The 15,925-nt window shown below is 54.3% G+C and overlaps 1 protein-coding gene across 4 annotated transcripts in view; it reads left to right on the top strand.

Annotated features, from left to right (window-relative positions):
- The window catches only part of KCNQ4 (potassium voltage-gated channel subfamily Q member 4), an 83,766-nt gene that overhangs the window by 8,242 nt on the left and 59,599 nt on the right, over nucleotides 1-15,925 (top strand). The window lies entirely within an intron of this gene.

Below are 15,925 nucleotides of genomic sequence, written 5' to 3'. Positions count from 1 at the left end.
ACCACATCCCTGGGGTGACAGGGCCCAGCCTGTGAGTGGGGTCCCAGCCTGACCCTTCAGGAGAACCCCAACCTCAGAGCCGCCCAGCCCTGCCCCCATCTACACATGTTCATCCCAGTACTGGGCCTGGCTGGCTCATCTATAGGGGTCCCATCAACTAGCCCCCCCATCTCCATCCTGACCCCTAATCCCCCAAGGACCAGCCCACCAATCTAACCCCCAAGAGGTCCCTCATCCTCCTTCCCCAGGGGTCATGCATTTGTGTGGCTCCTGCATAACCCCGTGGTCCACACCCCACAACTACCAGGCTCTTGTCTGAGTTCTGGATAGGGGAGCATCCCCGGTCCCCATCCCAGTCCTCACTGTGCCACTCCAGTCTCCATAGACAGTACCTGTCTCCCAATGCCGGTCCCCATGGGGATCCTTCTAGTCCCTAGTCCCAGGTTTCATCTCCACTCCTTTCCACCAGCCCCCTGTTCTCCTTGCCCACTCCCTTTCTCTCAGGGCTAATTCCTACCCCAGCCTCTTTCCAGTCCTTCCTCTGCTCCACCCCTCTTCCACCAATGCCATCCTAACCCTGAAGTCCTTTCTTAAGCCAATATCCACTAGCTTCTAGTCCTGATCCCCTTTCACCATTTCAGCCCACCTTTCACAATCAGGCTCTTCCTCCCAGATGGCCAGCTATCTTGTCAATCCCCCTTCCACCTTAATCCCAACCCCCTCTAAAGAGTTCTGAACTTCCAGCAGAACCCCCCGGGGGAGTCCCCAGGGGTCCACGTTCCTCTGTCTTGTCCCCATGTGAATGTAAAGAATCCACACCTGCTTGCATACAGCTTCAAAACTCTTCCAAAGTTTGTACTAGTTTCCTATGAATTCAGTTCACACCTTTCAAATCCGGGTACATATTGTTAACAGCCTAGGTTATGTTCCGCTCCATTGATTAGTGTGTTGCGTTTTCTACTAACATCTTATTTTGAGAGGAGGGGGGTTGGGTTACAAACAATGTTTGTGGCTTAAAAAAAAGGGGGGGGCTCCACTGTTTGTGTCAAGTCTCAGATAAGGTGAGAATACCTCCCAGATCACTTCCTCTCAGTTTGTTTCTGTTTCAAGTTTGAGATGGTATCTTCTGCTTTGCATGACTTCAAATTAAAAAGGTGGGTTTTTTAGTGTTAAACAACAATGTTGAGAGTTTATCAGCTCCAAGCCCTGGAATGGACCCGGAACATAAACCCAGCTCGCTTTCTGGGTCTGCCTTCCCTAGATATCAACTGGGCCAGAGGTTCTGTTGCTGTCATGAACTATAACGTAGCTGTGATAATCCAGGAAAACAAATGGAACCCCTGGGAAAAAAACCAACCCTTTCCCAGTATGGGAAATGATGTATGTATTGTGGCCAAAGGGATATTGGTTGCTTAGTTTAGCTTGTTTCTGAAGAAACAAAAGATTTGTGTTAATCCCCCTTCGGACTTTGTCTCTAAAGTTTTCATTGGACTGTTTAGAATTTTAAAATTTAAAAACCAAAGCAGCTTAAACATAATAATAATAATTAATAATATAATTAATAATAAAGACCTAGAAATGGGATGAGTTGCCCTCCATTGTCACTTGGAGAGAAAACAAGAAATACCTTCATTTGTCTGACTATTTCTGTTTATTTTTCTTAACATTCAAACCAAGGTTCTGTCCTGGAAAGAAATCTTACTTTCAGAAAGGCAGGAGCAGTGATGCCTTGGGTCTACAGGGATGGGCGCTAGAAAAACATAATAATCACGTAACAGATCTCTGGTGGGTGAGCTACCTAGTATGTACATGAGTCTGTTAATTTCATTAACAAACTCCCAGTCTCAGGGATGGCAAAGGGGAGACAGCGTCATTTATCAAACGGTGACTTAGAAGGGAACGGACTTGTGTGTGCGTGCGCTGGGGAGACACGGAATGAAGAGTGATTGCGTTAGAGGACACCAGCTCAGCACCGGCTGTGACATAATTGGTTTTGTATAGAATGCAGGGCATTAACGATCAGTGCGTACCAGTGCTGTGCAGGCATTTCTTGGGTTCAGCAGAAAGGGTAATTATTGCAGAACGAAAGGGGGACCAGGGGGCCTCCGAACCCTGCGTCGCTCCAGCGTCAGGTGGTGTTAATTTGGGGGGAATGGGGCTTGGCCACAGAAAATTAGCGAGTTGTCTTTCTGCCTAATTAGATAGCTTGTGATTTCTTTGGGCTTAAAACAGTTGCAATGGTGCTCTGGGTAAATAGGAGGTCCATAAATCAAGGAGCAGGTGTTCTGTGTCCCAGAGGCACATTTTTTCCTCTTTTAAGTGGGTTATTTCAGCCAGCGCGCTCTTACTGTATTTCTCTTTAGTTGTACAAAGGCAAAGGAAGAAAAGGCAGTAGGCAAACTCCCTGCCCTGATCCCAGGGTGCTACCCCCCTTGGCAGAAGCGTTAGGAACCTCTTTGCGTAGGTAGAATGAATTTGGAACCAACGCCTGTCCCATGAAAGGGCCTTTCCATCCTCTCCCTGGGTGGGACGCCATTGGAATTACGCAGCTCAGAGTCCGGGGCTAGATCTGCAAGGGTGACTCAAACACTAGCCATTGCAACGCCCACTCTATGTGCCTTGCTGCCTGGTGGGAGTCGCCCAGTCTCCCTGTTCCATGCCAGGGGAATGTTAAGTGCCTAAAAAAGGACCCACAAAAGTCAGTGGCAAGTGAGGACCTGCCTAAGCTAGCCAAGAGGAAACGCCAAGGAGAGGGTTAGAGCAGAAGCCAAAGGGAGTTAGGCATCTAAGTCTGGGCTGGAGGGAGGATGCCTCCATCTGCTTGGGATTTGCAGCTGTGCTGGGCACCTGCACCCTTTCTCTGCAGGGGTGTACAGAAGGAGGAGTCCCCCCTGCCACATTTAGCTCAGCGGTTCAACACTCGCCCAGGAGGTGGAGAGACCCAGAATCAAATCCACCCCACCCCCAGCCTTGTGTAGAGCAGGAACTTGGCTATCCCACCTTCCCAGTGAGCGCCCCAGCCACTGGGTGTAAGGAGCTCTGGGGCAGGGCTCTCTCCATCTCTCCTTGAAGCTGTGCCACGCGGCATAAATAGTCTATATTCCTTGGGCCAGAGAGATCGAGAGATCTACTGTATATCCTGGTGACTGGATGCTCCACACCTCCTCCTCCAGCAGCTTGCACCTCCTCCTCCTTGCTCTGTGCAAGGTCCGATCTGCTGGGTGGCCACTGAAAACGCCTCCGGGGTCAGGCCCCACAGGTGAAATATGTAGGGCAATGCCGAGTGGGAGGACTCAGAGTGAGCCGGGTGTCAGGATTGATGTGGCATCCACATGCCTAGCGGCAGAAATGTTGTCACCCCGGGGACTTTGCGAGTTCGATGTCTAAGGGGTGTAGGTGCCCCTGGGGTTAGGCAGCAACTGGTGGAGGCTTTGAGGCTCCACATTTTGGGCTTAGGTGCCTGAAGAGGCATTTAGGTTCCTAATTCCCTTTGTGGATCAAGCCCTTGATGTGCAAAGCAAGAGAGCTGAAAAACGCCGCGGAGAGATGAATGTGTGTGCAGAAGGGGAAGTGTGGTTAAGCGGTGAGAGCCCATGAGTGGGCGGAAGCACGGCTAGATCCTCTTCTAGGTTCTACCACTGTTTGGCTTTGTGCAACTTGCAGGGGAGCTGCATCTCTGTGCCACTCTTTTCCCCAGAAGCACAACCCGGGCCTGGAAGAAAGGGCAGCAGCCTGCCTCATGCATCCCTGTAGGGTGCTGAACTCTTCGGCTGAATGGGGCGCTACGGGGGCCTATTCTTACACACCCTGGAACTCTGGGTGAACGGCACGCGTGTGTGCGAAGTGCAGAGTGCCTCAGACAGAAGATTCAGAGCCGCAGGTTTGCACATGTAAATAAATGTCTATTTAGAGCCTTTCTGACGGCAGGTCCCTTTCTGTTTCGTTTTTCGCGATGCAAGGCCTATGTGGATTTCTCCCCCCGCCCCCCCCTGCCATATTCTGATTTAAAGCTCACAGAGTCTGAATGCCTTAGGAGGAGCCGTAGAGTCTCTGCTGCAGCACAAATGAGCTTCCAAAGCACCCGAAGGTTTGCTGAGGCAGCGTGGGCTAGTGGGTAGTGCAGTGGGGCTGGGGAGACCAGGATTCTAGTCCCAGGTCTAAGGCTGACCTAGGGTGAACCTGTGCCCCTCTCTCTCCCTTCCCCCCTTTGTCTGGTCTATTTAGATTGTGAGCACTTGGGGGCAGGGACTGTCTCTCGTGCTGTGTGTGCAAGCGGGGGAAGGGAGGGGGATTATGACTACCTAGATCTGCTCTTACCGGGGGGTGTTGCGGCATTTCTCTGCCCTTAGGGGAGATTTGAATGGGGAGAGGCCGGCCTGCTCCTCTGGCCTCCCCCGACAGCAGCGGGGCCCAATGCAGCGACACTGCTCGTTCCCCTGCCGGATGCCCTTGGGGCTGAGTCCAGATCTATCGCCGGGTTCAGCCACAGGTGGGGCCAGCGGAAGCGCTGGGATTGTCTCCCCTAGTCGCTGTTCAAGGCCTACTGAGGCCCGGTGGGAAAACCCTGCTGAGCGGACTCAGGGGAGATTGCTCTGCTCCCAGAACAGTGCCAACATCTCGAGCTGCGGTTGGCTTTGTTTTATGGAGGTGGAATAGGGAGAGTGGAGGGGAAGCTCCCAGAGAGGCTCTTTATTCTGTGCCTGGCTAATTTTAGGTGGGGGGGACCCGTAGTTTGGCCTGCAGTGCCATTAACCCGCAGCTCAGTGTCTCATGAGACCCAGCCAGGGCCTAATCAAGGAGGAGAGTTGAAGCTGCAGGAAGCTTCTCCCAGACCAACCAGGGGTTTGACCCGACGCATCCGCTGGATCTTCAGAAGCAGGAATGTTTCTAGACAGGGCAGCGATTTGAACACCCCTGGGGAAGCTTTTGCTAAATTGGCGTGTGGGTAGCAATTGGACTCTGGTCCCAAAGTGCCTGTCATCTCCCGGGGAGACCCGTCGTGATTGAACGTGATGGGAGAAAGCGCCCCTGGATTTGAATCTGAGAAGAGGGAAAGGAAGTTGCTTGCTGCTGTCAGAATATGTCCAGGAACTAGGAACTACATCAGGTTGGGAATTGGGACACCTGCCTTCTGATCCTGGCTCTACCCATGACCTTGGGCAAAGTCAGTTCCCTCCCACCTCCTCTGGCCTCAGTTTCCCCATCTTACAGGTTGAAAGCATGGCATTTCCCTATGCTTTTTCTTTAAAGCGCATGGAGCTCTCCGGCTGGAAGAGCCCTGTGGAAGTGCTGAGTGTTACGTACCACAGGTCCCGCTGCACCATGCAGTTGTCTGCTCTATCTGCAGGCCCAGCGCATGTTCTTCAATCTGTACCATGCGCTCGATTCCTGTGGGCACAGGAGGGAGCCCAGCAGGCAGCCACCGGTGCATCTGTGCTCTCCCTGCTCCGGCCCGTTTCACAAGACAGCGTTATCCAGGCATGAGGCGTATTGCAGCCTGTATCAGTCACAGCTGGCAGGTACCGCTGTGCGGGCCAGAGTAGTGGGGCTGGGTGTGGGGAATGGAAGAGTGGAGTGGAGGGGGTGAGCGGTTGGAGCCGCATGGTTGGGAGAGGACAGGAGGTGTTTGGCATCCGAGAGTGGGAGACACCCCCCCCCCCATTAAATATAGCTAAGATCAGCACCAACCAGAAAAGGTAAGGCTGAGTGTGCAGGCTCCTGCCTATGCACAGGTATGTGCTAAGCATGTCCGTGCTGTGCGTGCATCCCGTGCCTTTTGGCGTGTGGTTGTGTTTAGCTCTTGCTGCCAGAGCCTGAGCCACGCCGGTTTAGTGCCAGGATGTCACTACCGTGCTGCCCCATCCTGGTTCTGGGGAGCTGTAATGCAGTGGGAACAGAACGTAGGAACTGGGAACAGAACGTACGAGTCAGAGTCTGTTAAGAGGGGAAGAAAGTGGGTCTGATTTAAGCTAGCCTGGTGAGATGGCAGGATGGATTTGTCACTTGATAACGGGGCCTCTGCATTCCCGGGGGAGATCGGAGAGGAGCCGGTCTGCCATCTGTAACGCTTCTCGGGACCCTCAAAGTCGTTCGCTGGGGTGGCTTTTTTCTTTGTTTGTTGTTGTTGGGGTTTTTGTGTGTGTGCAAATGTTGGGCTAGAAACAGAGGAATTAATGGTGGCAGCTGGTGCTGAAGGGTTGGTAGTTGTGTATTACACAGGTTTTGCTGTGCTCTGAAAGAAGAAAGGGAAGGAGAATCTTGCTTTCAGAGAGTAATGAGAGTGATGCGCACACAAACGCTCACATGCACACACACACACACACACACACAAGCCATCCAGGCCCTCCTCCTCCCCCCGCCCTCCCCACAAAAATAACTCCAGTGGAACAAGACTATCCACTAGCGCCCCTAGTACAGCGCTGCCAAGCAAGGTCCTGTACTCGGGGCGCTACCCACCTGCCCGTCCCGATTCCCTTTAGTCCTTGAAGTCTAAACATGCCCTTCCTCGTATGGAAGCTGGAGAACGAGCTCCCCGCTAGCTGGATCCTCCTCCTGCCACATCCCACGTCGGGGTCTGGAAGCCTTCAAACGAGACTCTGATCTGCTGGAAGAGGGACTGCGTTCTCTCTCTGTCTTTGCTCATCTGCGCCACTTCCATGCCTGTGCAATAGCTTCTGTTTCCCCGCCAGGCCTTGCTGGGAAGGATTAGTGCCAGGGGACTCCTGCCGAATGAGCTCGCAAGGGGCGGGTGGGAGCAGAGTGTAGTGATCCACAATGACACTCTCCGGGACACCTGGACCTGTGCACATGCAGCAAGGTTCCCACCGCACCTGCCCCAGCGACGGCTAATGGTCTGTGGCTGTGTCAGTTGCAGCAAGGACCCGGGGCTGTGACCTTTACCATGAGATGTGTTATTGCGTCACAAACTTGGCATCGAGACCGTGGTGTGGATTCAGGGAAAGGATTACATGCCCTGCCTCAGAAACCAGTTTTGTGCTGCTACCGGGTTTTTTTTCTTGTTGGCCGTCTTGTCTTCTAGATTGCAAGTTCTTCGGGGCAGGGACCGACTACCCTAGGAGCGTACAGCTCCTAGCCCCAACCCTGACTGCAACCGTAGGGCGCTACCAGAGTACAAAGAACTAATAACTAGCAAACCTGGCAAGATACCACTTTTCTTCTCAAAGGGGGTTGGGGAGGAAGTGGGGCTGATGTCGAAGGCAGGGGATGCTCTTGTAGCATGGGGCAGATCATGTCTCCAAAGCCCTGAGTTATGATGAATCCTGTTGATTAAGGTAGTGCCTCTGGGCCAGCCAGGAGTGGGGCCCCCCTGTGCTAGGGGCTGCACGAGCACAGCGCAGTAGGCAGTCCCTGCCCTGAAGAGCTTGCAGTCTGAATCTGGACAATCCCATCCCTCTTCAGACATTGTTAGAGCTGGCCAGAAAGCTGTGGGCAGGGTCGGGGGAGCTCAGTGTGTCTCTTTCTGCCCCTTTCTTCACCCCCCAACATAAACTCCGGTCTCTACTTTGGTGGACTTCTTTCTATAAATACCGTCGCTGCTTGGCGATCGATACAGGAAGTTGACACAGCTTCACCCCAATGCTGCAGCTCTCCACACTTCGGAGAGCTCTCTTGGGACTGTGTCTCTGAGCGCTCTCGCAGACCTGCCTAATCTACGTGGCCCTCAAAGGGGAAACCTTATCATGGAACTTAGAGAAACCCTAAAAGTTGTTCTGTGTCCCCCAGCTATTTAAAATCCTGCAGGCTGAGAGCAGTGGGCTAAATCGGATCTCCACCCTCTGCTTAGGGGCAATGTTCAGATTGTGCACAGGGGTCTGGAGGTGCACTGGACAGGTGCAGAGGTGCTGGGTGGTCTGATTGCTCTCCCCATCTGCCCCAGCACTGGGACACGGTGCACAGCTGTATCTAAGATCCCAACAGCTTGATTGGGTTTGCTGATAGGCTGGGATCTTAAGCATCAGAGCCTTCATTGGTGGGTGGATTTGGACGTGGTTTGTGTGTTCAGGACATTGAAGCCGGTAACTTAAAGGGTGCGATCAATTTAAGCTCTGTCTACCATGGTAGTGACCCTATCAAATCTCCAGGAAGTTACTCTCCAGTGGGAGAGCTGAGGACAGACGCTCGGCTTGTGACATAACCCCAGGCGCTGTCATGGTGGAGGACTGTGGAAATTGAGTATTAAATGGAACTATGCACTGTGGAATGAAATGCTCCCCTCTGTTAAAACCGGGTTAAGATCCCAAATCCAGGTCTCAGATATGAGTCTCTCTCCATGAGGATCTGAGCTGTAGTCTCTGTAAATTGGGACGAAATTCCTTCTCTTGCCCTCTTAGGTCAGAGTCCCTCTGGAGCAAGAACTGTGTCTTGTTAGATGTATGTACAGCACCTAACACCGTGGGGCCCCAGTCTTTGTTGAGGCTGTTTATATGTACTGAGGTCGCACCTAAGAGCCCCAGTGTCGACTAGGGCCCCACCGTGCTCGGCGCTGTACAACCACAGAACAAAAAGAGCCCCAGAGAGCTTACTATCTGAACGCTCCATTGCAGCCCTTAGTTGCTACCATAATAGAAATAAGAACCGGACTCCAAACGTATTTTGGGGGTGGGGAAAAACCGCCTGTAACTTTTCTGTTCCCACAACATCTCTCAGCAGCAGCTGCCACTGCGCTTCCTGGGCCAGAAATGGCAAAATTACCTGCAACTGCCTGGCCATGAGCAGCCGAAGGCAGGGAGCTGGTGATGCTTCTGTTTTCCCGCAAGCTTTCCAGTCCTGCGTTTTGCAAACTCCAGTAGTTTGGATAAGTTGCAGGTAGCAGCCTCCACCCCGACACACACACACACACACACACCTCAGATCCCCTTTTGCAGTTGACTAGTCACTTTCCATATTGCTGCTCTGAAAGAACCGGGTTCCTACTAGCTTATATTAATGGTTATGAAACTGCCAGGCACTAAAAACTTGGCTCAGCAGAATTTGCTTTCCTAGAGGAGCGTTTCATTAGAAGAACAATTTGACCAGGAGCAAATTACAGAAGATTGAACCAATAACAATAACAAAACCAAACCCCTTAAATTTATAATTCTTCCCCGTCACCGCACTCAGCTGCAGTCCGCGGACCTGTTCGCTTTGTTTCCCTTGTTAGTCTTGATTTGATGCATTTTACCTCCAGCCCTTCTTGTTAAAATCTCACCTGTGTGCCTGGAGTTCAGGCCGCGATCAGAGGGAGAAGGCAAATGGGAACCTACTAGGGATTGTTTGTGCATCTCGTAGGCTGCTTAACGAAAACCTGGTGCCCCAGAGAGCTAATGCATTTGTGGAGCTCCGTCCTGTCTCCTTGCTTCTGTACCTAGGAAGGGTTTTGAAAGTAATTCAGCTTCAACAAAGAAGATCAAGAATATGCAACAGAGCATTTCTCTCTCCCTTAGTTGGAGACCCTGGGCAAGTCCAGTCTCGTGGTAGCTGCTAAGTCATGAGTCCAGGTTCTAAGCCTGGTTCTGACACTGCCTTCCTTTGTGGCCTTGGGAATGTCACATAGCAGCTTTGTGCCTCAGATTCCCCATCTATATTATGGGGGTAATATTGGCCTGAAGGGGAATTAGCTGGATTCACCCTTGCTGGTGCAGGGCAGTTTTCACACATGCCCCCAGCCCGGTGGGGGATTCGCCCCTGGGTCTGGGGGAAAGGCAGGGGTGGCCTATCCTGGAGCTTTACTCTGCAGCCAGGGCGCCACAAGAGGAGGCCACCTGGGAGATGCTCTGAATCAGAGGCTTTGGCCACATACCTCCTCACTGATCAGCCCCATCCACTGTGCGGCTGCTGAGGTTGCAAACACCTTGTCCTACTACGGCCCCAATCCCCAGGTGGACTTTCCATCCCTGGGGGGGCTCCACTTCTGTGTCCCCCGTCGCAGACGCTGCCAGGACCGGGGGATGAATCAAGGCCTGTGTCTGCCCAGCGCTTTGAAGATGAAGCCAGCTAGCAACGAGCGAAAGGTTCTTCTTAACTTTGCTGATTTGAACTTTTGCCTCTGCAACTCCTTGCACTGACACGAAGAACCATTGCCCAGAGCCAGCCCTAAACACCCCCCCATGTCGGTGGGAGCGTTGCCTGTGCACGGGCCATGCCGCTGGGCCAAGGAGCTGCTGATTCTCTTGGTCTAGCCGGGATGTTACTGCCTGGTAAGCCAGGGTGTGAATCTACCGGGCCAGCAGGCTTCACGGTGACGATCGTGTGTCTCTTGCAGGTACAAATGTCCCTCTTTGGACCCTGGAACTGCTCGGGCAGCCTAGGTGAACATGGGGGATGAAACCAAGGCAGGCACCGATGTTAAGTGTTTCTGATCCCTCCTAGGAAACGCTGGCAGGGAACCAGGCTGCTGACAGCTGATATTTTCTGGTGGTTCTTTTTATTATGATTCCCTTGCATCCTATTCCTACAGAGACTTGCACAGAGCAGCAGCCGATTTCCTCTGCCCCAGCAGCTCGCTTTCCCATGCAAGCCAGGCAGCAGGGGCTGAACTTGACCCTTAGCTGAGTGGGATGTGGATGGGGACCCTTGCCTGTGGCCCCTGGGCTGGTTGTGGTCCACGTGGCCTGGCTTGGGAGGTGGATGGGTGCAGCAGCCTTTTCTCCGAAGGCGAGTCGGGGAGGATGCAGGGGAAAGAGAGCCCTGAGGTGAACATTTGCAAAATCAAACCAGCAACCGGTCAAAGAAAATCAGACACAGACGGGGCAGGATGAGCCAACAGCTTTTGTGTTGCAGTGTTTTGTCAGGCTGCTTTCTGAGGTTGGGATCTACTTGATTTCCCCCATGAATGAGCCCAAAGGGAAAGTCCCGTAGAAATCTCACAACTGCACCTGATTCTGAGTTGGAGCCGTGAATCTTTCAGCCGCACAAATTGGGCTCAGCGTCACCCCAGAGACTTAGTTTGTCTCAATCAGCTAGAGATGGGACAAAATGAGACCTAACCTCTCCGTGCAAGCTGGGGGTGGCTCCAGCACCAGAGCTTGTGGGTGACCCGAATATCCCTGAGCTCTGGGCGGAAGTGAGTTCTGAACTGGGGCCACACTCTGGAGCTGAGGCTGGTGTCTGCTGATGAGCTTCCTTGCACCCAGCTTTGTCTAGGATTTGAAGCAAACCCCCCAAAAGCAGACCAGGTCCACATGCTCCCGGAGTTGCCTGGCTCTGCTGGTGACACAAACAGCCCTGGAGAGACTAACCCACAGAGGGAGATCTTGTCCTGAGAGCCAGAACTGGACACTCAGGGGCTCTGTGCCTCCTTGGACGGGAGAGAGTCCCTGGCCTCGGCTCCCTGCTCTGCGCTGACCCTTCCATCCGCCCCAGTCAGAGAGAACCCCCAAGCCGGGGAGGACCCTGGTTTGGGCTGGAAGTTGCCAGTGGTGGGTTCTGTTCCCAGTTCTGCCGCTGATGCGTTGGATGGGAGTCAAGTCAATTCTCTTCTCTGTGCATCAGTTTACTCCTGGGTAAAACAGGTGAGTACCTGCTTCCCTTGTGCGTGTGTGTGTGGCTGGCTTCATTAATAGCAGTCGCTTGCCGTGACACCCCGGATGAAAGGGGCTGCTGGGGATGGAGCGTCGCTACCAGCTGCGCCGGCAGGACGGGCTGGGGTGGGAAATCCCGGACTCTGATGGCAGGTGGAGAGGGCGTGATGGGAGCAGACGCGCCCTCAAGCGTCCGTGTGTGCCATGGGATCCCTGCCAACATCCCGAGGAACCCAATGGCTGGAAGCTGCCGGCACGGTCAGCGGAAAGGCCTCAGAGGCACCTTGGTGAGCCGCCAGCTGGGCAGTAGGCAGGCAGTATGCCCCCAGCACGAGCAATAGGCCTGGCGAGGCTGCTGTGAAATGGGCAGAATGTGGCAAACAGCCAGTCAAGCCCCTTGGGAAACAGAGCGTTACCAAAGTGACCAAGCCAGCGTGTCCGGCGTAGCATCCGGCAGCCCTGTGTCCAGCGCCACGAGGGAGCTCAGAGGAGGGACAGCCTTGGGGTTAACGCACTGGTCTGGGACTCACGAGATCGGGGCTCAATACACGGTTCTGCTATGGGCTTTCTGTGGGAGTCACTTAATCTCTGTCTCTCTATTTCCCCAGCTGGGAAATGGGGATAAAAGCACTTGTCTATTTAGATTGCAAGCTCTCGGCGGCAGGGCCCGTCTCTCGCTGCGTCTGCATCGCGTAGCGCCGTGCGGCCCCTTGCACAGCTGGACCAGTAAGGGTGTGTCTACACTTCCCACTGAGCCCAGGTCTACGGGATCCAGACTTGGTGGTTCCAAGCCTGTGCTTGAGCGTCCGCACTGCAGAGCGAAGCTGGGTTTACGGTTGCTGGACTCTGGTCTTGCAGCCCTGCTAATGTGTCCACACCACACAGCCCTTCGCACTCGGGTCTGCGGCTTGACCTGGGTCCACTCTGCAAAATGACCGGGCGTGGGACCGAGGCTCCGATCCCGCCTCCCTCCCCAGCAGGAGCCTAAGACCTGGGTCCTGAGTGCTGGCTGACCTGAGTCAGACTGATTTGGGTGTGGTTGGAAGAGGCTTAGCGTGCAATGGAGACGTACCCGGAGATGCTGCCGTAACACTAATGAGAAGTCAGGCCCTGCTGTTTTTTAATGATGCTGCAGTACTTCACTTACTAGACAGGGAGGAATTGCACGTCAATGTGCCCCCCCCCCGGTGCACCGTCTGTGCGTTAGTCCCCCTATGGCTCCGCTAAATTGGCGCGGGACGTTGGCAAACAGATGGACTCCCCCTTCGCTCGCGGCTGCCGTTCCGTACCGAAGAAGCTCTCTTAAGCGAGCGAGCAGGGGATTAAACATGCATAAGCTCCGGCGTACCTCCGACCACCACTTAATGCACAGGCACAGCGGCTCCACTGAACCAGGCCAATGCTTTCCCCTGGGTAGCAATAGTGTGGTGTATTTAATGGGACCGGCACACGCCCATTCAGTGTCTTTATTCCCCAGTTTTCAAATCTGATTTTTCGGGGGAGGTTTGGGGAACAGAAGAGGGAGAAGGCAGAGGGTTTGCCAGCCACATTCCACCTAATTTAGCTCACTAACTCTCATGGACAAACTCACTCTTGGGGCACTGTCTTTTATACGGTGCCTGGCCAATAGCCCTGATGCTCTCAAAGCACAGCACATATGCAACAAATTCATCTCTGTAGTATCGGAGCGCTGGCTCCCGCCTGTTAATGTGTTAGCCTCACCGCACTCCTGTGCAGCAGTGCTATTATCCCTAGACAGAAGGGAAGCTGAGGCACAGAGCGACTACGTGACTGGCCCAAGGTCATGCAGGAAGTCTGTGGCAGAGGAGGGACACAAACCCAAGTCCTAGAGTAGTGACCTAACTGTTAGGCTGTCTTCCTCTTCATTAAGGCTCACTACTCCCTGTGAGCATTGTCCCTAAGAGGCTGAGGAGCAGAGAGCTTAAGGCCCCCTGGTTTGGGGTTACGCAGTGATTGGGTGCCCTCCCCCCACCCTGGGGCCTGATTTCCGGAGGTCATCGGGGGTTGCTCAGCGCCTGTGAAAGTGACACCCTAGAGTTGCAGACCTAAGACACCTCCCCCGGCCCCAAACCAGTGGCCGCTCTTGCAGATCCTGGTCCGACGATTTGGCTAGCTCAGACGAGACGTCCGTGGCCTCCCGCGGGCCGGAGCCCAGGCCTCCTGACTCCGCAAGAGCAGACCTTGAGGTTTTAAAAATCGCAGAGAGGCACTCATCTCCTCCCACAGGAAGTGCGAGCTCTCTGTCCCGGGGGCCGAGGGGAGCGAGCCATGAAATATTTAGAGCGTCCTTCCTCAGATTGAGTTTCAGCAGTCCCTCTCCGTGCATTACCGTCAGGGTGCGTGGGATGATGGATGGACTCTGCGGATTGTGCTGTGCCACTGAAGGGTACGGACGGGGAGGAGGATGGGGCGTGGACTGGACGGCCTAGGGGAAGCCAGGAGTCTCCCCAGGAGATGATTCGTATCCACGGGGACTCTGATGGCGAGCAGCGGTTCCCATGTGATGGCAGGGCATGGCCAATACGCCCTCTCTAGTGTCAGAGGCTGCGCACGCAGCCTGTATCACAGAGCCCAGCACAGGCACTGCACTCACCTAGGTAGCCCCTGTGCGGCCTGCCCCGGCCCCACACCTTGGGTGGTCCCTCATAGCCGTGCCGGGAGGATGTGAAATGCCGCTAGGTCAGAACGCTGCACTTTGTACACGCACGAGAGGTGCCAAGCAGGGCCTCTAGCTTCTTGCTCTGTAAAGAGAGGGGATGTTGTTCCTGCTCACCAACTCCTGGGACTTAGGAGTGCTGAGCTCTGCCACTGATTTGCTCCAAAACCTTGATCAAGTCACTTAATCTTCCCGTGTTGTGGCATCCGCAGCTGTAAAATGTGAGGATACTGAGCTGATCAGGAGGCAGCTGGGAGGCTGGCCTGATGTTTGTGAAGTACTCTGGTATCCTCGGGGGAAAGCCGCTGTGTGCAGTCAGGTTCTCCAGCGCTGGGAGGCCGCGGGAGTTGTAGAGGTGGCTCTTTGGAGAGGCAGTGGGTGAGCCAACCGGCTGCTGGTTTGGCGTTTCAGAGGCCAAAGGGAATGTTACTGGTTATTTACGGCCGTGCCTGCTGGGCTGGAAGCCCCTAACCCTGGATCCTTCTGCAGCTTCTTCCCGCCTCTCCCTGGCTCCTGTGGTTTTGTGAGAAGAACCTGGGAAGTGGCAGCTTGAGGCTGGCACCTGTGCCTCTTGCATCATCTGGCAGAGACCATGGGGGACTGTTTCCATCCTCTGGAGCTCAAGCGTGTCTCTCTGTAACGTGCCACCTGGCATCCACCGGCCCAGGAGGGTGGGCATTGGGTCCTCCCCAGAGCCGCTCATTCCTGCAGGAGAAAGGGTGCACCCTCAATGGGGCTGCTCCCACACTGCTTGCCCAGACACAGCTGGCTCCATCATCGGCTGGGCAGTTTCCCCAGGGCGAGGAGAGGCCCAAAGTGTATGTAAAAGGAGCACTCAGCCAAGCCATGTGGTTGCCATGTGCCGGGGGTGGGTCCGTGACAGAGCACTGGGTGTTTGGGGAATGCACAGAAACTCTTGCCTGATACCAGACGCGTCCTGGAGAATCCAAACAGCTGGAGATGGTGTTTTGAAGAGGTTTTTAAGCCCCTGCCTTAGCGTGGGAGGGGCTGGACTAGACGGCCTCTCGCGGTCCCTTCCTGCCCTACGCTTCTGGGATTTAGTGTGGGTCAGAGCCCACCTACAGGGCCGCTCCGCTCCCAGGCGGTGGATTTGTCTTGCTGTGTGAGTGGCAGAGACCCGTCCCCGTGCCATCCCCCACATCCCAGGGCGTGGCCCCTCCATATGGGGGGGCAGGGCGGATAGGAGACGTGGCAGTTGCACTTCAAAGGGGCTTGTGCTGAGCCTTGGGTTTCACTCACGTTTTTAAAAAATAGGTTTTGTTTGTTTCATTTGGAGTCGGAATGAACCAAAGGTAAAACTTAGCCCCCAGCCTTCTTGGTTTAAGAAATCCAGTTTTCACCCAAACCCCCAGATCAGGCCACCCGTGTCTCTCCAGACTCGGCCGTGGTTTGCACACCCCTCACTGAACTGGCCCCAAATTTCAGCTTGATTATAATCACGCCACCAAATTGGGTGACTCTCCTGGATCCCTCTCTGGCACGTCGATTCTCTGGTGGTGGTCATTGCAAGAACAGATGGACAGTTTCCCACTCCAAGCCTCCCTGGGCCAGGCTGCTGTCCTGTGACACTGTCCTGGCAGGTCAGCGGCCTTGAGAAAGGGATGGGCTGACGGGGACCCTAGTGCTGGGGATGCTGGTGAAAGGGAGAGAACTTTCCAGCTCTGCTTTCCAGCCCCAGGGGGCTGCTGGGAGAGACGTATGCAGAGTG

Source organism: Mauremys reevesii, linkage group 23, assembly GCF_016161935.1.
Source record: "Mauremys reevesii isolate NIE-2019 linkage group 23, ASM1616193v1, whole genome shotgun sequence".
NCBI lineage: Eukaryota > Metazoa > Chordata > Testudines > Geoemydidae > Mauremys > Mauremys reevesii.
Note: the sequence above shows the minus strand (reverse complement) of the source record. Positions and strands in the feature narration are given on the sequence as shown.